The 25,835-nt window shown below is 41.4% G+C and overlaps 1 protein-coding gene across 3 annotated transcripts in view; it reads right to left on the bottom strand.

Moving 5' to 3' along the window:
• TUNAR (transmembrane neural differentiation associated intracellular calcium regulator) overlaps nucleotides 1-25,835 on the bottom strand; it is a 166,098-nt gene that overhangs the window by 139,216 nt on the left and 1,047 nt on the right. For 2 of the 3 annotated variants that reach the window (XM_074868719.1, XM_074868716.1), the window contains exon 2: nucleotides 2,200-2,290. The exons of the other annotated variant lie outside the window; for it this stretch is intronic. The gene's annotated coding sequence lies outside the window, so the exon portion shown is untranslated. The remainder of the gene's footprint in view (nucleotides 1-2,199; nucleotides 2,291-25,835) is intronic. 3 annotated transcript variants of the gene reach the window in all.

Genomic DNA, 25,835 nt, shown 5'->3' with positions numbered 1-25,835 from the left:
CTATGCTATCTTTTAAAAAAGTTAAAATAAAATATAAGCAGGCATAGAACTGCTTCTCAGTTGAGAACAATAGCATCAATAATGAATTTTCACTATTAATAAATCCTGTCTCCAGAGTTTTCCCAGAAAGCTTAATAAATCTTTCATTGTGCTTCATTCTGAGAAGTAATACAAAAGAAGACTCTGAAAATCTTAAGGAGAGGTGAAGGAACTGGTTAAAGTTTTTGAAATGCTAATAGCTATGAGGAAGCATTAGTGCAGTTTAGCTCTGATTTCATCAGGAGTGGAATAGCTATGAGAGAGATTTAATGAGCAAGACATCCAGCACAGTGCTATTAAATGCTTCTCAAGCATAATAGGGTAATATTCCAAAAACACTGCAACTACCACACCATAGTCTTCAGCAGAGAGAGCATTGCCTCAGTAGCATTCCGGAATCCCCCCCGCCCCCCCCGATATTAGAACCCGAATATCACACACACCATGTCCACATAAGGGAATCTTGTACCATGGAGAACGGTCTCTCTTCTGATTCCCATAACACAAGACAAAAGGCCAAGCACTCAGGGCAGAACAAAAAGCCAAGACAAGCATCTTACAGTCTGGAAAGTTAAAAAATAGTGAGGGTAAACCTCATTTGAAGTTGCAATGAAAAGATCAGTCTCTAACGGCTTGAAATGAACATGCTCATACACACACGTAAACATTTTAAATATGTCTTCAAAGTCCCGTTGGATTCTAATGCTCCTCTGATGATTAAAGCTGATTCTCCTCCTCAGTAAATAACTCAATAGCAAAGAACTGCTTGGCCTCAGAGAGATGAACAATGGGCCAAGACTTTAGATAGCTGCTCTTTTCTGAGAGATTTTGGCCTTAATTTTGACTTTGTGAGGAGAGGTTTCTGCCAAAGAGGAAGTCACACAAATAAAGTTGAAATGTTTGTATTCACAACAGCAATTTAGAATTCTGACCTTTATTCTGTTAGTAGAAGAAACAGCTGATGTCATGAAAAGAGAACCCAGCAACATAATTTATATAAGCAACTGCCACAGGAGAGTAATCTTCTTATTCAAGGACAAAGTACTGTTTTGTTCTAGCTGTGGTCTGACAGGTTCTCCTGTGATACAGTATGCTAGTATCATCTGATACTTGGGAGTACAGATACCCAGGAATGTTGTCTAGAGTATAGTCCAGAAAGCAAAATACTATTCTGTGTTTCCTGGTCTTTTTAGTTTATTTAATGTTAGCACAAAGATACATCTAAGTACTGAAGAGCAATCTGATTAGGAGTGATATTTCCAGTAATAAAGCACTCCTAAAAAACCAGGCAACTCAAGTTCCCTCCCCCTTAGAAGCAAACATTTTTAAACTTGAGACTTTAAAGCAGGGTAAAACCTTTCCCAGGTTAATTCTATTAACTCTGATGGGTCAGAATATGGTTTGTCCTAACACACCACTAGGCCTGATCCTAACCCCATGGGAACCTTTTGGATCAGACCCTAATAAGGGACATACTGGACAAACACACATACACACAAAAGATATTAATTCTTTATATAAAGAAATGCATGAACTTGAACCACACATGTTCTCAATATTGCTTTTATCAGATGATTATATAGATCAAGGAAAGATACCACTGAGTCTGCAACAACAGTCACAGAGCAGAAGCCTCTTGGAGTGCACCTGAGTCTTTCTCTCCACACAGCAAAATGCCAACTCAACAAGCTTCTGTGAAAAATTGAGGTATTCACAGGCATTTGCAAACTATTAGCACATGATACTGCAAAGTACTAAAGCTACCCTGAGAGACCACTACTTAGATATATACACACAGACCAAAAGAATATTGCTCTAGCAAAGATGGGATACACAGATGCATGTTAAAAGACAGATAACTTTTAGCAACCAGTTCAGAACTACACTTTAAATCTTCCCCCCAAAACAGAAGCTTTGGGTACCTCTAAAGTTAGGAGGAAACCAAAGACAAGAGCCTCACCTCATTCATGTTATATTTTTTTTTAAGTTTAAGAGTGTTTTCATCCAGTTGTTTCTAGCCAACTTTAAGAAAAACCTTACTTCTAGACAGCACTTTCCACAAATAGCTCTTAAAAAAGGCAATCAAAAAAATGTAACCTCATATTATTTCACAAAGAATTTACTTCCTAAGTCAAGAGAACAAAACTACATATAACTGACCTGTTTTGTTTAGAGCTTTTTCCACAAGCAGTTTGCTTAGCTGCACAGACAAATCTTCATTGGTGATTCCCTTTTGACTGGGATCTCAGTGCTAGAAACAAGGAGTGACACAACAAAATGCTTCAATCTGGAGGCATAATACTTGGGATTTAAAGTCTAAACAGATCAGTTCAAGAACTGTAAGTGCAAAAAAGACTTTAGAAAAAAGTTAATAAAAAGCAGTAGTCACCACAGAGTACCTTCTAACAAAACAATTTTGCAGGAGGGAAGACCACACACAATTACCCACTGCTGGTGCATTTTGTAAATAGAGGCCATCATCAGTTAAATCCTATCAGCCATATCTAAACCCCTTATTTGACAACTTCTGTCCCTAACGTTTCCCCTTTATCCCAGCTCCACATCCCATTAAGGGTAAGGTAGGCCATATCTGCCTCTCAGAGACTAGAGAAAACCTTGCTTGCTTTAGGCCAGCACTACTATATGCTGCTCCATTAGTTGCATTTAAATGCACCACCTGTGGTTTCCCCTGATGACACTACAGGGTCACACAGCTGACGTAACTCAGTACAGCTGCCCCCAGCCCTGCAGAAGGGCAGCACTTTACACCAGCTGAACCTCCCTCTTGGATCCTCTTTAGCAGCGGCAACCTCCTTTCATGTGCTTACCCTGTGACTGCCAGGGTGCCACCTGTGGGACCCCAGACTGGGCTGGTTTTGCTTCTACTGGGTGCTCTTCTTGCAGCCAGCAGCTGCGAGAGGGCACAACATGGCCAGGTGGACAAGGGCAGAGGGGCTGGGGATCCAGGGAGAGTAACACAGTCAGGGTGCCACGTGTCCAACCGACAAACCGGTCTCAAGCATTTTCCTGCTTAACATTCTTATTAAAACATAGCTATACAGCAACTCCCTCCCCGCTTTTTTTTTTTTTTTTGCATTGCCATATTGTTTAATTTTGTATTTTACTCAGACAGGCTTTCCCCCAGAAAATACCAACTTTTTAGCTGCACCTTCCTTGTGCATTGTGGGGTGGACAGAGTGACAGACGTGGTCTTGGGATATCACAAGTCTCTGTACAACTTATTTTTATGAATGAGCAGGTTCAAAGATTCCTTTATTTTTGAGGGGACAAGCGTTCCTGCACAATTTCTTACTGGAACTTCATATACAAAACATTAGAGAAATCCCATCTGGATACTGCATGCAAGAGCTCACATCAAAACAGAGGCATGGAGAGGCTTACGGAAGTGATCAGAGAAGTATTTTTTCATGAAGGATGACTAGTAAAACTTTTCTTGCACAGTAAAACACAGACTGAAAGAGGAGCGAAATGCAGTCTATAAGGTATCCAAGAACTAAATACAAGGAGAGGAAAAGAACTATTTAATTTAATAGAGATACCGACATAAAGATTTTGGATGTAAACTTACCACAACCACATCCATCCTGGAAACTAGAAGGAGGATTCCAGTTATTAGGAGGATGAAGTTCTTCCCAAAAGTCATTTTTTACAAAGAAACAAAAAATTAAGCCCTCTATTCAAGATCATATATAAAGTTTGTGTCAGAGATGGGAATCAGATACCAGAGACTTAAATGCCAGGCTGGGTCCTTTAAAACAGAATCAATTTTCTTATCAGTGAGGGTCAAATGTGTTGAAAAGATGGTTTACTGAGCCAAACTTTGCAATCCAATATAGGTGAAGTGAGAAAAGGAAATTAGTATGAGAAAACAGATTTTATTTTTATACTATTAAGAAACAATAAATAAATAGGTAGTGGTAAATCAGTACCAGCAATCTTTGGAGTGATTAAAAAAAGATTTTCATCTAAAGAAAAGTTTTGCATTTCTGACACAGCATTACCTCAGGATGCTGCAGAATTAATCAAGATGCTTATGGGCAGTCTTTTTCTTCTTTTGCATGGCAGAGCAAATAATTTATTGATACCTTAGTGTAATCTTTTCTTCTGGGTTATGTTTTTATTTTCCTTTTAAATTTTATTTTTGGAATTATCAATATAGTTGTGTCCTCAGGGAATAACATCCTTGCTTGTAAAGTTCAGTTATAAACAATCAAGCTTAGACAGTTCTCTTTCTTCTGAACTCCTTTTGAGCTGGGATTATTGCCTGACTGTAATTTACTTTTTTCCCCTCACACAGTTCTTGTCAATCTGTTGACCTGGCTTTTTCTTTCTCAGTGTCAGAAGAAATCAATAACGGTTTCCATTTGGGGATTCCCAAGGGTGTTTCCCTTATTATCAATTTCATTGCCATGCCTATTTTATCTCAAGCCCTATACACTACTTACTTCATCAGATTTCTCTAAATCCTAATTCCAGTACTAAAATCCCATACTTGTTATTTCTCAGTTAATCCTCAAATGCTCACTTTATGCAAAGAGAGAGATGTATTTGGTATTCAGGAGCGAAGATTTTTAAAAGTGGTTGTTTGGTTCCTCAGGTCCCAGTTGCCTCTCTCCATGCCAGGAACAGGGACCATGTTCCTGATATAAACATGTTGTCACCATCTCCAGGAGGGAGGCAGTGACACAGGGTCACGCACTCTCTCCAGTGCTCCTTTGAGCTCATATCACCGGTCTTGGGGATCTGGATTCCCAAACAATACTAAAAATGCAGTCCCAACCTTCTTTTCCCCTCGGCCTTACAGAAGGCAGAATCTCGCACATTTTCAGGTAGCCCTAACTTTGTCAAATGTCACCATTATTCTTAGCTTCTCTGAAGCCATTTCTGTCCTCTGGCAGCTCCTACCAGCAACATTTCCAGTTTCCCACAGGAGTTTGGTCTGAATGATGCCGTCTTACAGCTTTTTCTGTTTTTTTCACACAACACCAAGACCCTTCATTTTCCCCTTTTCCAGCAAAATTGAAAGACCAGCTTCTCACATTCAGTCAGTGGGATTGGAATGGCAATTCCTCAAAATAATGCAGTCTTAAGGCAAGTTGTGCAAGGCTGCAGAGGTGAGGGTTATTCCTTTCTTCAGACAGTTGAAGAATTAGTGTGTTCCCCTATCTCCCTGGAAACATGTTTACAACTTCTCTTTCTATCTGCTTGTCTATCAAAGTGCTGCTGTTGACACCCAAACGACCTGCCTCAGCAACTCGTGAACTCCAATGAATTAATAACCATGGCGGCTTTGCAGAGAAAAACACTTGAGAAGAAATACATCAGTAAACCTTAAAAGCTCAGACTTTCAAGAGGTATTTAAGTGGCGTGAGCCATGGAAAGATTCCAGCATGACTTTCACAGTACCCACCTGCCTCACTGTAAACCTACATAGCTTGTATACATTTCTGCCCAAATATCTTTAGAAAGCTGGAGCAGAAAGGATTTAAATACGTCTTGCATTAAGTTCTTAGCTGATTTGGGGCATTTATCTGATACAGTGATGCTGAACTTGGATGTTCCAAGTCAACACATGGAACAGTTAGAGCATCCTTGGATGCTGCACAGCTTTGACCCAGCACAGGGCAGAAGTTACTGAGAACTGCTTAGGGACTCCTGTGCAGGAGCTGGATCATCTTCCAGAGAGGCAGACTGCACTGGGAGGTACATGACCCGTGTGTGTACATGATGACAGGAGGGACAACAGGAGCAGCTTGCCCTAGGCACTGAGGCGAGGGAGGGCTCCGCATCCTCTGCTGATCCCTGGACCCTGCAAGCTGTGAAGGCACCAGCATTTTTGTTCTCACAAGTGTGTTGTGCAAGCGTGGAGGCAAATTTCACACTGCTGCCTGCAAAACCTGGTGTAATGCTGGTGCAGTACCACAGACGTGGAGCTCCACTGCTCGGCTTGAACTGAGAATTAAACACCGTGCTGGGAGCTGCCACCGGGCATGCTGAGCTGTCTCTCTTCAAAGGGCTTGGGTTGTGTAAGCAGACCAAGGGAACGACTAAACCATACACAATGAAAGCAACTTTAAATGAGAGATTCAATGAAAGGAAAAAAAGTTGTCAAAATGTCAAGGTTAATGTTTTCATAAAACTAACCAGGGAATGGCTAGGCGTTATGAGTGTAAACTTTAAACTTAATTAAAAGTTTGAAAGTGTGAATACAAAACTAACTTCAGTCTAGACAGTCAATAAATCTATCCTCCTTAATGAAATACTGGTCCTTTTGGTAGTTCTGGTCAATTTTCTTCCTCATCCTTGCAACTGTGTGTAATCTTGAAACCTGCACTCCTGTCTGTCAAAACCAGAGGAGCTGTGTGGAGCAGCACCACAGCCTCCCATGGCTCCTGCTCCGTGTCCTCCTGTGGCCCTGGCTGGGCCGGTGGCTCTGCCCCCAGCCCAGCTGCAGCTCTGGGATGGGCAGCAGCATCCAAACATGCAGACCAAGCCAGGGAGTGACAGATCTCTATCCCCACCCCTTAGCTGGACCATGATGGTTTCTGCAGAAGATCTCAGAGGCGGTTTCCTCTGTCTGCAAAGCACCACAGCTCTGCCCGGGCTCTAGAGGCAGGACGGAGGAATGGCACCTCCTTGTCTTACAGCCTCCAGTGGCTCTGCTATTTGGACAGCCAAAGACAGCAGAAAGGGAGCCTGCAGTGCCTCTGAGAAAGCCTGACCCCAGCAGGTCTCTGACAGATTTTAACAGATCATTATAAAGATCTCTGGGATCTTGTTTTCTTGCATTTTGTTGTTAGTGGGCATCATCATCCAGAGGTAGAATTATCTATAAATTGTCTACTTAGCCATTTTCCTGATCTTTCAGGCAGTTTTGTTCTTGAAATAAAATTGCTTTTGAATTGATTTTAAGAAAGGAAGGGAAAATGGTAAGAACTGTCCATGATCTCAAGTTGTTTGGTTATTACTGGCTCAGTACATACTTTTACATCCTATTCGTCCTGGTGAATGCTAGAAGGAATGTATGTGTGCTCCGAAAACACACAGGACAGTTGTTCTTCCTTCCTTCTTTCCTTCCAAATGTTGCTCATACTTCTTGTGTGCACAAGCAGAGTCTGGTTAAATTGTCAAGAATTTAGTGGAGTCACCACACTTTTTGCTTAGACATTCAAACCTCGCTAGACAACCCCTTTTTCTTCACCTTTCTAACCTTTTCCAAGTCTATCATTGTTTTCCTCAAACAAAAATTCCAATTTTGTGACCAACAGGTACCTTTTTTTCCTCTCTTTTTAAAAGCATGACTTGTTCAGACACACAGTTTGCAGCCTGTGCTGCCAGAGCACTGAGGCTTTCCCTGGGGCAGGAGCTGGCCTTGCATTGTGCTAAAAAATGGTGGAGTTGGGAAAAAGGTGCAGGGACAATCAGCATGTTGATAACCAAGATTGAAATCACTGGCTCTGCCATTTGCTCCACCTTATAGCCTTAAACTTGGATTGAAATTTGCCTTCATCTGTCTGACTCTACCTCCGCATGAACTCCACTGCTGTACTCCAACTAAGTCCATCAATATCATCTCAGCACTGTGAATAACAGAACACTAAACTAGTGTTATGGCTCTGTAACAAAATAAGGATATTGGAATCTTACATCAAAGCCATTTTGTTAGAAAGCCATAATATTAATTTAGCATTGTTATTCATGGTGCTGAAACAATGCTATTTCACATGGTTGGATCCACAGAGAGCAAACAGACACAACCAGTAAGTACTTCAGCTGTGCATGAGCAAATACGATTCTGGATATTCAGTGAAAATAACTATAACCAGGAAGACTACAGCACTGACAGTTTTATTCAGGAAGGTCACTAACCAAACAGATTAGATTGCAGGCTCATGTCTTTTCTATGCAGAAGAGACAATCTGAAGTTTAATTTCATTTTCATAGCACAAAACAAAAAAAATTAACACAGAATATAAAGCCCAGAGCACATTGCAAATATTGCAACTGAAGAAAAGCATAAGCTAAGAGCCAGGATACTTCAGATGAAGTCAAGATTGCGACTTATGTATAGATTTTAAGTTACCAAAGCTACCCCTATTAAAACAATGCAAAGATCTTACTTTCTTCCCAAAAAGGCTTCAGCACAAGCCATTATTTTTTTTCCTCCAGTACCTAATATAATGGACTTAATGCGAGTAAATCCTCTCCACTTTTTCTCAGTTACTGGTGAGGAATCTCAGACATGCAACAATGTGTGACAGAGCAGTAAAGAAAAATAATAATCTAACTCTACAGGAGATATGTCCTGGCATAGTAAATCAGCACTGGATGTTCCCAGGGCTACTGCTTGCATTCATGGCTTTCTTTTATTTTACAGTGTTTTGTTAAATTGAAACCTGATGATGATTTTTAATGAAGACCTTTGATCAAAAAGATTTTTTTTCCCTTCCATTTTTTTAAAGATAAAGGTATGCTCTAGATCTGATGACAATTCTATATCATATAATCTGCCTGGATCTGTAGAGCTGAAAATTTTACCCCTGCCACTGAGAGATATTTCTGAAGAAAGGGGTGCAGAGATTCAGAGGTGTCTGTGAAGGTGACTTACTCCAGCCCAAGCACATTGGTTAAAAGGAGAGAGCAATCTCAGAAATTTTGGCCAGAAGGGGAACCTGTACTCCAGTGAGGGACACCCAGCAAAACTCCTATGCATATGCATGGCTTTGGGCAGGAGACACCCTGAAAGGACAGGGTTGCTGTTGTGCTGGTTTTGGCATGGGGTCAGAGCTCATCCTAGAAAGGAGATTAGAGCACTGGCACGGATGTTCACCACCCCAAGCCGCCACACCGCAGAAGATCCCCAGTGCCTGACAGTGCTATCGCAGTGGATGCTCTATCCCCACGTGCAGCAGGACAGGTTTCAGAGCCTTGCCCTCCAACCCCAGCATCCCCATCCCCAATGCTGACTGTCAGTTTAACAATGGGCTTGAACCATTAAAAGCAACTGCAGCTTCCTCAGGAATTGCTGCTGCAGTAAGAAAATATCAGAAAGCAGCAATTTGGAGCCAACTTAGTGTTTGCTCGGCTTCTTTACCAGAAGAGCGAGCAGCAGAGCAGTAAAAGCCCATGCACATCTGAGAGACTAGAAGCTCTTGAGTCACTGTTGTTTACCCCCAGCAGGACCTGGCCACAGAGGTGGCTATCAGCTCTGCTTCTGTGACTCACACATACACAAAGCCCTCTCCAGACCAGCCTGGGTTGTAGGCAAGACTCAGTGTTACCCTCCTGATGGAGAAGGACCAGGTAGGGAAAGAGAGGTGGTAGGAGCCAGTAAGCAAGGGAGAGCTTTGGAGAGCTGCCCCAGCGCAGCCCGAGGCAGGGGAGAAAACACCTGCAAGAGATGCCCCAACCTCTCTTTGCCTTCTGGCAGAGTTGATGCGATATCAGGACTGTTTCACCACCTTCAGCATCCTGCTATCCAAAAATTGCCTGTGCTGAGAGCTGGCCTGGGATACATGATCACTTGTTGGACTGAGTTTCGCATTTTGTTTTACTAAGAATTGCTCAACTTGGGAGAATTTATACTTGGATATTAGAGAGACATAAACAGCCATAAAAATTCCAGCTCTGCTTGTACGAATGATCCACTGATGTGTGTTAAATGCACTCCATTGCTGCACTGAAGTCAATTTGCAATTGATCATATTGCATTTCTAGTGTCAGCAGATATGAAAACATGTCATTTACCAATGTTTAATGAACCTCTATGCTGACAAGACATAAATATCAATAAGCAGCTCTCCAGTTAAGGAGGTTAACCAGCAAAGTACTCAGTGAAAACATTAAAGAGGTAATCATCTGGCAATTGCTGTATAGATGGAGCAGCTGCCCTCAAGGATGACTAAACCTATGCAAAGGACCATTACAGGAAAAAGAAGGGGGGAAAAAAAAAAAAAAGAGGCAATTAACTCCATGTTATAAGCTGAAAAATTCTATCTGATTGAAAAAAGTAATTGCCTTCTGGATTGCACTTGTACTCTTTTCCACAAGTACTTGAAGTAATCTATTTATTGGGTTCTTTGACCATGCTGGATGTTTGGAAAGGACAAGATAAAGCAGCAAGTTGCTCCAGTCTTGTTCCTCTTAATTCTCCCTGGTTATGCTGATCCTTCCTTCTCTCTTTTCTGAATCTTTGCATTGCTTTCATGGGTATTTTAATCCTAAAATCTTCCCCCTTTTTTTTAGGACAAAGCTTTCAGTTTCCTGTAAAGTTAAAGGAATGCAATAAAAGGAACATTACCAGTGCTTAGGAGCACTTCATGAAAGTAAAACACAGGAGATTAAACTTTGCTTTATAGTTAATGGAGCAGTTCAACAGCAGCTACGTTCAGCAGTGGACTGAACATAAATTTCAAGTTCAGTTCCAATTTTACGTAGATGTAAATGGTGTTTATGTTTGATCTATGAAGCCCAAGGCAGCAAGAGTTTTCTGACCAACCACGGGAGTCCAGAAGAGTTTAACCTCTTACAGCTCAGATATACCCACTACTCACGGGACAGGGTACGCACAATGCCCCTTTTGCAGTCAGCTTTGTCCATGAAATGGGCCCATTCTGCACGATCAAGGGAGAGGACAGTACAATTGAGGGTGATGCTACAGAGTCCTGTTGGCAGAAATCACATCTCCTGTGTGAGATCCCCTGACCTGGGAATCCTTTCCCTATTTTACAACCATTTCCCACCCCAGGCAGATACCAACTATCCTCTGCCTGCAGCAACCACTGACCCATACCCCAGCCACTCTGGGGGCAGGGGTTCCTCTCCTGGCAAGCCCAGACAATCCCAGCAGCTGCCTTGCCACAACCCTGTGTGCTCTGCCCCCACGCTGCTCTGCCCAAGTAGCATGTCACTTCCTGGATCAGGCTCTGAGCTGATATCCCAGCCATGAAGCCTCTTTCTGTAAAAGTCAGAGGGCCACATCCAGCCCACAGATGGCCAGACTGATGCTGCTTATGTAGGGAAGAAAGGCTGACACCTCCCAGAGGTCAAAAGCTTCTGGCTTTGCCAGTGTCCAGTGCCTGAAGTATGTGAATTAAGCATCTTTAAAAAAAAAGAGAAGAGGGAAAAAAAAAAACAAACAAAAAAACCAGTTATATATTTCCATGAAAGAGTAGCAGGCCAGCATGTTTCAACAGTGCATCATTCTGAACCATCACCTCACAACTTGCAGCTGCTTTGGAAAACCACTGAGTTGGTCATATTATAAACAGTTACCCAAGGCAAAAGGAAAACTGTAGTAAAGCTGGAAGAAGAAAAGGAATCTTCCCTTTCTGCAGAAGAAACATAGGGATGTTCTGAGATAGCAGACATTTCATGAAGTTGCTGTCTTTTGTATATTCAGTAACAACTGACTATTCTAGTGACAGAAACTCCCTCATATTTTAATGTATTGTAATGTTAGCTGTGCAAAATCACCACATGCATGAGACAGGAAAAGGGGTCTGTACATCAGAAGAAATGCAATTAGCAGGAAATTGTCTGTACTCTGGTATAACCTTTGCCATACATGCTGACAGGGTACCACATAAATCCTTCTCATTTCAGGCATGCTGTCCAGCAAAAAACTCATCATGCAGACACAATCCTCCTCTCTCCTGTTTCCTATCCTATTTCAATGCAAATGTGTTGCCCCTTGATAATAACAATTGCCCACAGCTCTCATATCCCATTTTTCATCAGTAGATGTAAAAGCAAACATGAGACCAATTGAGGTCAGTTCATTAACCCCATTTTGCACCTTCAGAAAGTGAAAGAATGGGAGACTTCCCTCCCAGCAGGTTGAAACAGAAGCAAGGCTTTGGTGCCCAGGGATGCTCCCCTGGGATCCTTAACCTCTGTGCTTGCAACCTGGGCTGGACACGAGGTCAAATTCAAATGGCACAGCTGTATTGTGTATGTTCCGGGGAACACCTCTCAAGGCAGTCAGCGGGGCTTCCCCTTTTAGGCACTAGTATTCCCAGGTATCCTCAGAGGAGCTTGTCTGTTTTTTCCTGTAATTACTGCCAGAATCCACACAAAGTTGCACTGATTTCCCTCTACTTGCATCTCTCAACATGCAAATGCCAGTTTTCCATACACAATTAAAGTGAAAACCTTCAAAAATTGAGTTAAAACTCAAATCATTTGCATGGATGCTTTTAAACTACATTTTATATTTTTAAGCATTCTGATAACTTCATGACGGTCAAGCTCCAAACCTCAAGTACCAAACACAAGATGTAAAGGAGATGAGACAGAGGTTTCCAGCATCCCTATAGCTGTACACATTAAGAGTTGGTGATGAAATTAAGTAGGTGTAATTGTAGAAACACTTCTCACAGGCTTTCAAAATGTGCTGAGGAGTGCTGTATACAATAAAACAACATGTCACAGAAGCTTGATTTCCATTGTTAACAGTTAACTGGGTCCCAGCTACTGTTTGGCCAACTGCAATTTGAACCAAACATGAAGAATAACAGAATTAAAATCAGTAGCACAATCTTAATATTGAATTAAATATATCCTCCACATCAACCGCAGTTATGCACAAATAACTCAGGAGCATTCCATGTCACACAGCAGTACTCTAAAAATACATTTGCTTTCAGATAGGATTATGGATGGCCAAGCAGTTTCTTCATAACTCACACCTGAACTTCAGAGTCTTTGCCCACTATGGTAAGCTTTAATCAAATTAAAATATTGCTCCCAGGTATGATTATATCTCAGCCTTATAGAGATATCTTATTATTATCGCTGCTTTGTGTAGAGGAGGAAAAAAAAAAAAAGGTTTTATATAACTCTGTGCTTGATTTTTCAGAAATGAAATAAAAGAGGAGGTTTCATTTGCACTGAAGGATGAGATTTCCCTCTGGATTTGCTGCCCTCTAGATATCTTTCAGTATAAAACTGCTGTGCTTTTTAAATAGATTTTGCAATAATCTGCTTTAGCTGAGGATGCAATGGGGAGGGTATAAATGAGTACAAAGGCAGGGAAGAGGTAGTGTTTGAACACTTTGTCAAGATGTTTTTTACAAAGATAAGGTGTCTTCAGGTGATGCCAGTTGTCCAAAGGAAGGGGGGCAGTTATATCTGTCTATGGGGGAGACAAATCAGGGCTAAAGAAGTGCTGGGACTGTTATAGGACAACATGCTCCATTTGCTCTACAGAAGGAGCAGTGAGATTATCAGCACATCATTCCCACATACTGGTCCACCAATGGATGTTAGTGCTGATGTGAGAAAACTGAGATGAAGAGGCATATTTCTTCCCCAGAACAACCTTGCTATGTGTCTCTTGGATAATACAGCTCTGCAAAGTTTTTGTCAAAGATGGCAAGCTCTGGGTTGGTAGTGCCACTTCAGACATTCCAGACTTGTTTGCTTTTCTCTGCAGCAGAGAATAAAAATGTTTCAGAGACTTTGACAGAACCCTATTTGCTAAATTCTCAGTTTCCAGCCCTGCAGTAGTTCTGATCCTTTTGGTAGGGATCTCAACAGAAAATTTTTTAGTAGAGGCATGTGCATGGGTGTACAGGCACATAGTGCAATAGAAGTTTAAGAGAAAAATGTCATACAAAACAAAAGCAGTACTGGTGATTCATTATAAGATAATACTAACAAGATACAGATTAGGTAAGCAGGGCAGCATACAAATAAAAGGTAACCATAACTGAATTCTTCAGTTTGTTCAAGGCCGATTGGAAAAAACATGTTGTTCAGACTATCTAGAGAAAAAGACCTCTAAAGGTCCCTCCAAATGAGATGAGACAAATAAATTGTTTCAATTACCTCTCTATTTTGTGTCTTAACCAGTGTGTTTACTTCAGGAAAGACTTTGAAGAAAAAAAAGAAAAACACTTTATTATTAGATGGACAAAAGAACCACTATTATTTGATGGAGAAAATAAAGCCTGGCTTTTGGAGCCCCAAATCTTTATGTGTGTATCCTACACACCTTTAAAGTAACTTGAGTCATACACAAACATTTGTATAGACTTCCCCCCAGGCCAAATCCTGTAAAAAAAGTACTTTTCTTTTCCCAGTCTAGATGTAAATAGTCCTATTGATCCCAAAGAAACAGCCACTGCAGCAAGTGCTGCTTGCATTTCAGTGTCTCCAGGATCGGACCCTGTGATCTGACAGCTTGACAAAATTGTAAGCTGGCATGTAGAAAGCACCATTCATCAAGGCAAACTAAGGGAAAAACCAGTTATTAACTCTCAAGGTCAGTGCAGAGTGATCAATATTATTAATTGCATGTGGATAAATTGAGACAAGCAGTTCAACACTTCAGCAATTATCTGAGATTCAATCAAGTATTAAATACTAACAGTATTCAGTCATGGGTGGTTAAGAAAAGAAGCTCCTAATTTGTTCACCTTTTGCAGGTGAAAGAAGAGTTCCTTCAGACTGAAGTATTGCTGGATACCCTCACCCCTGTGCTCAGACCAACTGCATATGGGAGTCGTAAGGTAACATTTTGCTGTTTTGTCTTTCTTGACACTGGAAACAGAAATCTCCAGCTAGCACAAAATGCCCTGCCTAGGTGACATTTCCACCCTTACCATAAACTAAAAAAGTTCCCAAATCAGCCTGTTGCCAAGAGATTACAGCATGACTTTATCTGTGTTGAAACAGGAATCAGCAAATACATAAGAAAACATGCATGTGGGGAAGAGCAGACTGAAAGGACATACTTGCTTACACAGCACATGGTACCACAGACACTTCTCCTTAGGGTACTACCAATGAGAAGAAATCCCTGCTGAGTTTCCTAACTTTATCACGTATCCAATCCCAAATCCAGGTTTCACTTATCTGTTTAATGTCAGTTCTAAATCCTATAATGCTTTTCTACTCAGATAGCAAGAAAACATAAATTCCTAATTTTTAAATTCATGGACATTTAAAATCCTACAATTTTATCACAGTTAAAGTGTTATTTCTGTCTATCATCATGCCTTCAGTTGTTTATGAAGTTAATCATAACTTTATCAGTTTATCTGATTTGATCACTCCGTTCCTGGGCACCAGCTTCTGTGGCTAAACGCTTTCTTATGGACACTTGCTCACTCCACAGCTTTGGGGAACAGCAAGGATGCTGAACCCATGCCCTGTATTTGATCAACCTGGGTCAGCCAAAAGCAGAAAAATTCCCAAAGATAATTTGTATTACATTTTGTAAGTATCCTCAAAAATATCAAACACTTTTTTAAGTCATTGGCTCGAATTACCAGACCTTGGTCATTCTCACCAAAACTGCTGGGAAGAAGGAGTAAGTTCTACATGGTTGTTAATCATGCCACTTGTTGCTTGCCTGAAAAGTGCTAATTTGCTATGGTGATAAGCAGAGATGAGGAACCTGAACAGAATAAAAGTCTTGCTCTTGCTTTGGACCAGAATCTCAGGTGGATATTAATATTTATAAATTCAAAGACTGCCACTGGTTCAGAGCTAAATTTCAGGCATTTATCCAAATTGAACCCAAAGCTCAAACCTTTTGACATGACCTTTCCTCTCCACCAAGCATTTGTGTAATTAATACATCTTTTTCTTTAAAACCCTTAAAAAAAAAAAAAAGAGAAAACAAAAAACAAGCCACCAAAAAAAACCCGCACAAAACTGTACTAAATGAGCTGGAAAAGTACAGAAAAAAGGAGGCATTCAGCGAGAGCCCAGAAGCCATAGCTCTGACTTACGTAAGTGAAGGACAAGCAGTGTCTTCTATATAGGAGAGTTTATTTTCCTGTCTGTCATGATCCAAACTAATAGTGAAGGTGGGTTCACTTGTCAGATGCATTGTTCCAAAGAGGGCTGATGTTTTCTAGCGACAGTTAGCCACCCCCAGTGTGCACGGGACCATGATTTTGATGCAGTTTCACTGCCAACATCAACTGTTCTTTCCACCAGCCTAACCCAAGTGAAATCTCTCCTTCCAGAAAATAACGCCTGCTAGGGCACCTGCTGCCCTGAAGCAGGATAACTGATTGTTGAGGTTGCCTAAGCTTTGTGCTGATGTATGAAAACTGTGACAGCACCTGGAGGAGTGAAGGGATGGTAAAAATGAACTCAAAGAATTACAAGAAGCAGTAAAAGTGGATGTGAAGGCAAAGGTGCTTTATTTCTGGTCTATTTTAATCCAATTCTGCCTGTGGAAATTTGCAAGTAAGAGCTTTTGGTGCTGGTTCAAAGAAAGAAAGATGTACAGAGAGCTGAGCTGAGGGAGGCACAGACATGGAGGAGGGGGGGAAGGGGAACGATTGCTATGGATTCATTAGAAGTATCACATTTTCAGCTATGCTGCACAACCTGGTTATGTTATCTCCCACTTCAGGATGCCAAAAGTATCCCTGTTGCCTTCTCTCTGTGCATTTACCTTCAACAGCTTCTCTAGGACAGGACATCCTCTCAAGTGTTCCCCCATGGAACACTGAGAGCTGCTATTCATCCAGCACAATAACCTCTGCTCTATTCCAACCTCCAGGTCATGACAATAAGTTAGAGCCAGGGAACAGAGCTGGGCCCATCACCACATGTGGCTGACCACTGGATGCCAGGGTACCTCCCAACAGCACATGGCATCTGTCAGGAGAGTATTCCTCAACTGGACACGAGCTCAGTATCTTGGTGACCCCAGATGACAGGAGTTCACTTATGGGTTCATGCTGCAATCATACTATATCAACCTAGCAGATCTCCAGACCAAGTAGTGGCAGCATTACAGTTTATTTGCATAGAGCAAACCTTGATAATAGGTTTAGACAGCACTCTTGACTGCAACAGCCAGCATGTGTAGAGGGAGACCTGGACTGCCTAGGTGACTGCTACAGAGAGCTTTGTCTTTGTGGTATAGAGCTGAGACCCAGGAATCTCAACTCTGTTCTTGCTTTTGCCAGACCGCTCCTGTGCAAATCCCCTGCCAATGATGGACTCCATCAGCCTGGCACTGTTCCTGGCATCATATTTGTTGTGACCCTCTTTTCATTGTGTTCACCTTGTAAGATCATTTAGGATCTTTATAAACCAGGCACCACAGGAATACAGACAGCAAATTGTCAGCGTCATGTTGTTGCTTGGTATCCTTAGAAGTCCATGCAAATACATATGCCCCTCTGCATGGATCTAAGTGCAGAATAGTGACCACGAGGAAACTACTTGCTGCCAAGATCTGCTTGGCTCTTTCATCCCAATAGCTCTATGGACTCTACTTGATAAATAAATGTGCATTTTTCTATATATATGTAAATCGAGAATAAATAAGTGGACTTCATTTGAAGTTCCAGTTATTCTCGTCATCTCTATACAGATAAAAAGCTAAACTAATCAAAGCAACTGCAGAACATTACATTTTGGACAATTATGGAGGCAAAATAATATTGTTTATATCTAGTTGACACTATCACCTTCTCACCAGAGCTATCAGCCTACACTGGTGACAGTTGGGTTCTCGTTGGTGTAAGTAAAATTAATCCCACTGGAGTTAATTCAGTCTACACCCATTGAAGATTTACCTTTTACTTTTCTACAATGACTTCCACTTCCCCATGTCCCCAGGGTGATCAGTGAATTGTGGATTTATACAGTCCCTATGGCACTTTTCAGACATTCATTGCTGCTGCACTTTTTCAGTTGTCCCAGTTTTTCCCTTCCCACCTCCTTTTAAAACTTTGACCATATAATTCACTTAAGCTTCTAAATGAGATATGTCTATAAAGAACATCTGGGTCAGCCAGCCTTAATTTGAAAATGTCATTACTCCCACACTAAACCTCCCCCATCAATCCCACAGCAGCCATCACAGTTTGTATGTCTCCCAGATCAACCTCAGTGAATTTGTGGTCTTTTCATCTTTCAAAAAGGAGAAAAATAGGGGGAGGAGATAAGAAACCACCACTCAGGTGGTGAAGACTGAAATTGTCCAGGGAAATAGAATGAGAAAGTATTCTCATTTCCACAGATTTTTTGGACTGCAAAGGTGTAAAATTTTATCTGGAGAAGGGAAAACAGTAAGCTTTTAGCTTATGCTTAGCTCAATACCAACTATCTTTAAGTCAGTTTCATTTTGCAAAGTTCAGAAATATTCAAGATGCTCCTGAAGTTCAGAATATGATTACCGGGTCTCTCATACAGCCTTTCTTGCAGGTAACTGAAGAAAGCTGTTTCTGATCTGTGGAGTTAAAAGGATTACATCTGAACTAAAGGTGGGATGCTTTTCACTCTTAATGTGAAAGTTAAACAGCTAGTATGCCTAGTGTCTCTCTATAGTCAGTTTGATGAAAGGCACTTTCAGAGGGCAATTAATTTAATCCTATAGTAGGTATTAAAAATACGATGAATATATTGCCTTCTGGAGTTGCTTACCTAGACATTTAACTCTAAATGTCTCCAGGAGCCAGTATCTTTAGCCATAAGAGACTGGATTCACTTGGAGTTGAAGATGCCTCCATCTAGATGCCTCCATGCAAGTGATGCATCCAGGTTGCAACTGCAGGTAGATTTTGCCAATACAGTCAGCAGACCCTCAAGCAGACAGCTAGGTTTGATTGTGTAAATTGACAGCTGGAGGTGTCTGGTGTGGCCTGCAGCTGCCACTCCATAACAGCAGAAGTCCTGTGCCAAATCTTCAACTCTCTGTGAATGTCCCACTTAGTCCAGGTCATCTCAAATGGCACCAGACACTAAAGTTTAAGCAATTGAACTGAGCCCCTCCCTGGTGCTTGCACACCTCTCTGGACCCCTCTGTCAGTACTGACTGACCATCATCAACTATGATTGGAGCACAGACAGCCATTTCACATGTAGACACCTTCATGCAGATGCCAATGTTTGCCTAACTCTCATGTTAAAACCTACCCAGGTTTTATACACCAGTTGTGACACAGCAGCACCACAGCAAAGTGCTTTTTAGCCTGTGTATCCCACCACATACAGCCCATTTTCCCAAGGAGGACACAGACACAGCACAATCAAACTTAGCATCACTGGTCACTTGTCACTGGTGCTGCAGAAACAGGCTCAAGGGCAAACCCTACTTAGTGGGTTAATCAGTGTTAGTTCATTGATTAAAAAAAATTAGGTTAAGTCATTGATGTAACAGGAGACAGAACCTGAGCCCTGGAGAAAGCATCTTTAGCAGAGTCAGTAACAAAACCTAGAGCCTCACGATTTCTGCTCTGGCATCATGATCACAGCTGCCGTACAAACTGCTGTAAGAGGTCAGGGTCTCCTCCTGAACTGTTTGCTCTATCTAATTACAAGCAGAAGTGAATGCAAGTGCCTCTTTGAATTTCATCTGAAAGTGTACAGGCTTGTATTATCATGAAAATAAAAGTAATACACATTTGTTGAGCTCCAGTGGGGCATATCAACAAAAGCAGCAGCATGTTTTGAAAAACAATAAATCACTTTCTTAACAGCTACACCAAACTTTGGATGCTTTCAGCTACACTTCAGTGTGGTAAAGAAAATAGGTACTTTGGGTTCAAACTTATTATCATTCAACTGCCTGTTTTTATAAAGGAATGGTAGGAGATTTTTAAAATATGAGTGCAAGCAAGGGCTCTTCAATCTCATGAACCAATCTAAAGTTAAGTGAGTGAATCGCTCATATGTGGTCAACTAATAGGAGGAGAAAATGAACTCTGAGAAACCAATTATAGTTCTATACCTCTATCCTCCAGGATGTGATCTCAAAGTCAAGTAAGTCCCCAGAAACCAGTCTCCAGGACTCACTGGGAATGTTCTGCATGCCTGAATAGGATGAACTTATTTTCAGAAGATCTAAATGGAGACATCCAGACTGAAAAAGCAAGATGGCAACATATTGTGGTCAGCTGGAAGCAGAATTATAAAAACCAGAAGGTAAAATTACAGCAATCAGATTGGCTTCAGCATTTGAAATTCCAATCAAAGCAGGACAGTGAAGAGAATGAAGTATTAACGCAACTACTGATACAGTGAAACAAGGATTTGCCTACCTAATAAAATTCAAACTGATAGGTTCCTGTTGTCCTCTCAGGATACCAGCTCCCAGTGCTCTTTAGAGGAGATGTTGTAGACCTCCATGCTGCACTCTTTATTATCTTCACAAGAAAAATGAAGTGTCAAATAATAATCTAGAGGGGGCTCAGATGCAGCGTCCTATTTGGGGCTGCATCATTTTGTGCTGAACTTGGGGAGCACACTTCCTACTGGAATTCAGTTTACCTCAAAGTGGAAAGGACTTTAAACAGCAAGGTTTCAGTACTTATAATCCCTGAATTCCTTGAAATAAGAAGGTCCCTCCGAAAGGGGGAGCCTCTATTTCATCTTCAGTGCCAGAATTACTACATAAACCATCATGGCCCTTTGCCTGATTTTAGAAACCCTGGGCATGATTTGCAAAGTGACCAAGCACCAAGTTCCAGCTGAACTCAGCAATTCTGGAAAACAAACTCACAGTAACTACCAAACAAAACACAATGCCTCTTCTGAGAAAAATTTGCTTTAATTTTCTTTTAATTTTGGACTCTCCAAGTAGAAAACTATATAGCAATTTCTTCTAGACACAAGGTCTGAAGTTTCACTCTCCCAGTCCAGTTCTTTTGCAGGTAAGAAAAGAAAAACAACTTCTCTGCCAACTCAAAGAGCATACCTTAAGCCATGAAGGGGTGGCAGAAAAAAAAAATTAAAAATTACAAACTGCATAGTTACAATTTGTTTTATTCTGGCAGGATGATCAGAAAACATTTCTATATTTTTCTGCTAGCTGGAGCCCAGCCAAACATTCACAACTTGGACATCTTAGAAGAATTCACAAGATGTTATTGATAATTAACACGAAACTTTTCCCCAACAGTGTGTCTGTAATATCTATTTCCCCACTGCTACTGAGGTAGAAAATGTTCTTTGTCTTAATGATGAATAAAGTGGTTTTGAGAATTGCTCTAGGCAACCATCACCGATATCTTATTGTGTTATCTAGCCCAAAGTAGTTTGGTTATGGGAAGAGATGTCAGAGCTGTCTACTCTTCTGCTGGTGTAGAAGTAACAAGATCATTGCATGTTGGTCTGAGACTCAGACATGGAAACCAGTTCTAAAGAAACATTTGATGATGGCATTGATGTACAGTGGTTCAAGTTTTTTGTAGGGTCTTATTTCTCTTGTGCTTTGACAGTTATGGATGTTTTCCTAAATGGAAAGGAAGGACCCAAACCTAGTGACCTTGAAATGTTAGTGATTCAACTCTCCTGTGGATCTTGCATCTGGAAAAGCCCCCAAGCCTGCATATCATCAAACTGTCACATCACGCAGCTGAATTACTGTGTGATGACATCAGCGACAGCATCCCATGGCATTAGAGAGGGAGGACTTTTCTCATAGAAAAGAGCACTGAAAAAGCTGAGCAGTGGGACCCCCAGGACTGTTGGGGAGCTGAGTGAATCAGCCATGCTGCTCTGCTCCATGGTGCCATGGCTAAACTGATTGCATCTAAACTAGCTAATTTAAAAGTGTTCTGGGCACCTCTGCACCATCCTTTCCTCCCTTCCATGACTACATAGAAAATTTAAAGGAAAAGGTGAAACAGAGTCTTTCTTTAATTTGTATCACTTAACATTACTGTAAATCAGTATTTCCTAATCAGCAGAGCACACTGCAATGTTGAGATGTACAGATCTCAAGAGTGAGGCATAGCACCCTATCCCTTCTAATTAGCTTCACTGGGATAATTGACTCTGGCTGGCCACCAGAGTCAGTATAGCTGTGAACTGACAATGCTATGACAAGGCAGGAGCAGGTATAGAGGAACATGGGCAACAGCACCATCACACACCTGGGAGAGGGAGGCAAGGAAGGGGAGATCCTAGGAATGAGGGAAGAATACATGGAAGCAGAGATCAGAAGAAATGGAGGAGGAGGGCTGACAGGCAAAAACAAAGGATAAAGAAGAAGTGGAAACAAGGAGGTAGTAGTTCTGTTGTCTGTCTAAAAGAACAAGGAACAACTGGTTGAAGTTGATGAAAACTGCTGATTTCTACTAACAATGGGTCTGGGCATGAAATATTTGTTGAAGTTTTTTGTTTTGTTTTGTTTTTAAACTGTTCCATAGAATCTTACTGAGATTTTTTTTCCAGGTAACATGGGCAGTTTGTCAGCCTTCTCTCACAACCTGGAAGCAGGTGGGTACCTCTGAAGCAGCATGTGGGAACAAAGAACACAGTGAAGAGGCCACAAGTGATCCCAATTTGCATAAAATTAAGATAGAAAAAAAACCATTGTTAAGGGTAAATGTATGGACTCTGATGACATTTTCCTCTCAGGTAATCCAGAGTATTCATTACAAACATACAGGGATGTTGTTAAATGATGTTGACATTGAAACTGTATCTAATTCATACATGGCATTGGGAGGGAATTAATACACTCCCTCTTCTTTCTTCTTCTAAAGTTAGATTCTTTGCCATGTTCATTTTCTATTTCCCTAGTACCAAATTCCTCCTGTTACATAGCTAATTCAAGATAACCTTAAAAACAAAATAGTACTATTCATACCTCTAGTGAGTGACACTGACAGTGTTAAAGAGGATTCAGCCAGACAGCCCCTGGCTTTACCTAACAAGTTGGAGGATCTTAATTTTTTTGTTAGTATATTTCTTTCCCCACACATGATCCACCACAAAGCTGCTATCTTGGTGCTACCTGCAGGAAGAGCTCCCCACCACAGCTGCCACTGATGTTCCTCAGCTCCTAGTTTCTACCCTCCTACAGTTCCCCAGAATGGCTTTTACATCCTCCGTAGGACTTAATATTTAAAATCAGTGTGTCAGCTTTCTTAATAATATTCACCTTTTCAGACTCATAAACCTAACAGACACACAGAAACAACCTTCAGCGAAGAGGCTGGAAACATCACTTGTCCCCTTTATTGGTTTCTCACCTCCCAGGGCAGCTGAAAGCAAGGCTTGGTGTCACGTAGGTAGAATAACACCGTCACAGAGCAGGAACAAGTCATGGGACTGATGCAGCATGGTGATGCCAAGGATGGTCAGGGCTTTTTGGACATGCAGCCTGGCACGATCACATCAGCCAAGAGATATGCAGCAAGCTCCCCTCTCTTTGATTCACAGACTTCCATAGGCCAAAGGTCCTTTGAGGTTTATCTAAATTACAATGGTTGCTTCTTCTTTGTCCATAACAAGACTGGTGTCATTGGAGTTATAACAGATTAATGATGAAGCATTGTTTTTCTTTAGAGAAACCTTTCTCTTTAGATCCTATCATGACACCATCTTCCCTTTTTTTGTTGTTTTTTTTTTCCTACTTTACATTCTGTTTTCAACCAGTTTATAAAACAGAAATGTATGTCTGGGTAAAGAGAGTATGTGCTTCCTCAAATTATCTCAATCCCATTTTTAACTTTGGGTATAATTGGTACCCCCACTTCTCCAATGAAATAGCTGTTTCTAATTAGGAGAGGCATATTTTTGCTGCAGATCAGCTATTTCATACTAAGCTCCTTCAGAACTTTTCAATGTACCATCTGGAGCTGATGATTTGCTGCTTTTTAAATTATCGATTTGTTCCAGCTCTTCTTCTGACACATCTTGATTACCAGAAAAGAGCAAGTCCCAGTAGGTATTGCTCTGATATTCTCTGTGCTGAAGAGTGATGCAAAGAAATAATTTAGATTCTCAGCTATGTCTTTATCTTCTTTAATTTCTGTCTTTAATCTTCAGTGATCCAGTTTCTGAAATACCAATTAATTACTCCTACTCTTCTGACTGACAAACCTGAAACATTCTTATTTTATACCTTTAGCTGTTTGCGGTCCACCATATTTCCTTTTAATTTCCCTTTTGTCTAGTCTTTACACTAATTAATAAACCAATGTATTGAAAAGCTAAGGTTAGATTTTCAAATTTGGAAGGATTCCCATTTGACTCAAAAAAGGTCTCCAGCCCTGCCATTCAGTTGTACTGGTTTCCTCTTTACTTGCCTAGTATTATTTTTGTTAGCAATATACACACTCTCCAGACTTTGTTATTGTTCTTAAGTGGAATTCATGGCATCTTTAAGGGTTTTTCTTCCTGTACACTTCCCTCAGGAACTTTCTTGACTAACCTCAACGTGAACAAAACCCAGATGTTCTGAAGTTCAAATTTCAGTCACTTCAGTTTAGTCACAAATTTCAGTTTATTTCCCACTAAGCTACTGGACCATATTACATTAATATGTCTGTTAGCGGCTTCAGATGTAGCCTTGTCTTGAATGCCTGCCTGCGTTTTCTTAAGAACCAAAAGTCAGGATATCAGGCTTTAGGCACCTAAAAAGGGAGCATTTTGATCTGAAATTCCATACCTACCTATGGCTCTGGCCCAGGCTGAAAAAAAAGGCACCTACCTCCTGTTTTAGACCTGCCAAAGGCAGAAACTGGGCAGTAACTGGCAAACCTGGCATGTGTAATCTATACCAGTAACTACCTGGTGATAGAAGCTGCTTTTCTGCAACAGCGTAGTGATTATAGCACTTGCTTCTGGACATGGAAAGGCTGCACACAAGGGAGGTCAAGCCAGCATCGCCCATCTCAAACGAAGCACACAGCGACCAGGCAGGGCACCAGGTGCCCGGAGAGAAGAGAGCACACACTCTCTTGCTTGTGGGGCAGGGCTCCTGGCTCAGAAAAAAACGCAAGTGGGATGAAAGGAAGCCTGATGCTATAGCTTAGTGGTTTGGGGTCTCAGAAGAGAGAGGTCTCCTAGGTTTGTGTCATTGTGCACTTTATTTTATCCAAGAGTTCAGTGCAAAATGGTCCCTAAAACAAAATTGTAACTTACTGTCTGGTGCCTGATGAGACTCCCCTTTAACACATAGGAAGAACTTATCTTTCTGAGACAGAGATGTGCAGGACCACATTGATCAAGTTAAAGTCATGGCTAGAGCCCTAAACCATCTCCTGCTCACAGCACACACTCCTGAGGCCTGAGCTGAAGCAACATCCAGCTCCAGCCCTAAAACTTGAGAGTTCTTCAGCAGAGCAAGCTGAACTGTACCTCAAGTTCACATGAAAAGTGAAGGTATTTGAACAAGCTTGCTTCAGGCTACTTTATTTCTGTTATGCTCCTTCCTAAATTGTTCGAAGCTTCTTCAGTATCTTCTTCTGGTTTCCTGCTGCTGACATACCTAATTACTGCTGGACAATAGAGTTCCTCAACCCCTTCCCTACCCAGCTCCCTCCTCATGCACTGCCAAACAATTACTCATGCAGTAAAACTCGCACACACACACCCTGCCACCCCCGCCCCCCCCGCCCCCCCCCCCCCCCCCATCAGCTGAGCTTTAAATCATTTATTGTTTGCAAGTAGTGGAAAAAAACCCATCAACCTCTGGCCATTGAATTGCTGTTAATGATTTAGGAAGAGAGGAGATGAAATGCAGCACAACAGACATAATCCTCAAATCCTGATACCACTGGCCTCCCGTTGGGTCCACACCATGTGTGGTTTGGCCATCCTCCCCACAGGTGACCCTCTCCTCACCAACCACTTCACTGCCGCCAGCCACGCTCACTTCAACCATGGAGAGCTGGGTGCAATAAACTCAAAATGGCTTTGTAGCAGAATGGCAGCTTCACTTAACAAGGCCTTGTAAACCATTCAAATACCTGCAGGAGGCTTGCTTTCTGCCTCTGTGCCTGAATGTAGAAAGACCTAATTTTGGTAATACCCGTTCAGATAGAAAACAACTCAGGTAGAAG

This window comes from Strix uralensis, chromosome 4 (assembly GCF_047716275.1).
Source record: "Strix uralensis isolate ZFMK-TIS-50842 chromosome 4, bStrUra1, whole genome shotgun sequence".
NCBI classification, from domain to species: Eukaryota; Metazoa; Chordata; class Aves; order Strigiformes; family Strigidae; genus Strix; species Strix uralensis.
This window is presented reverse-complemented; position numbering and strand designations above follow the sequence as displayed.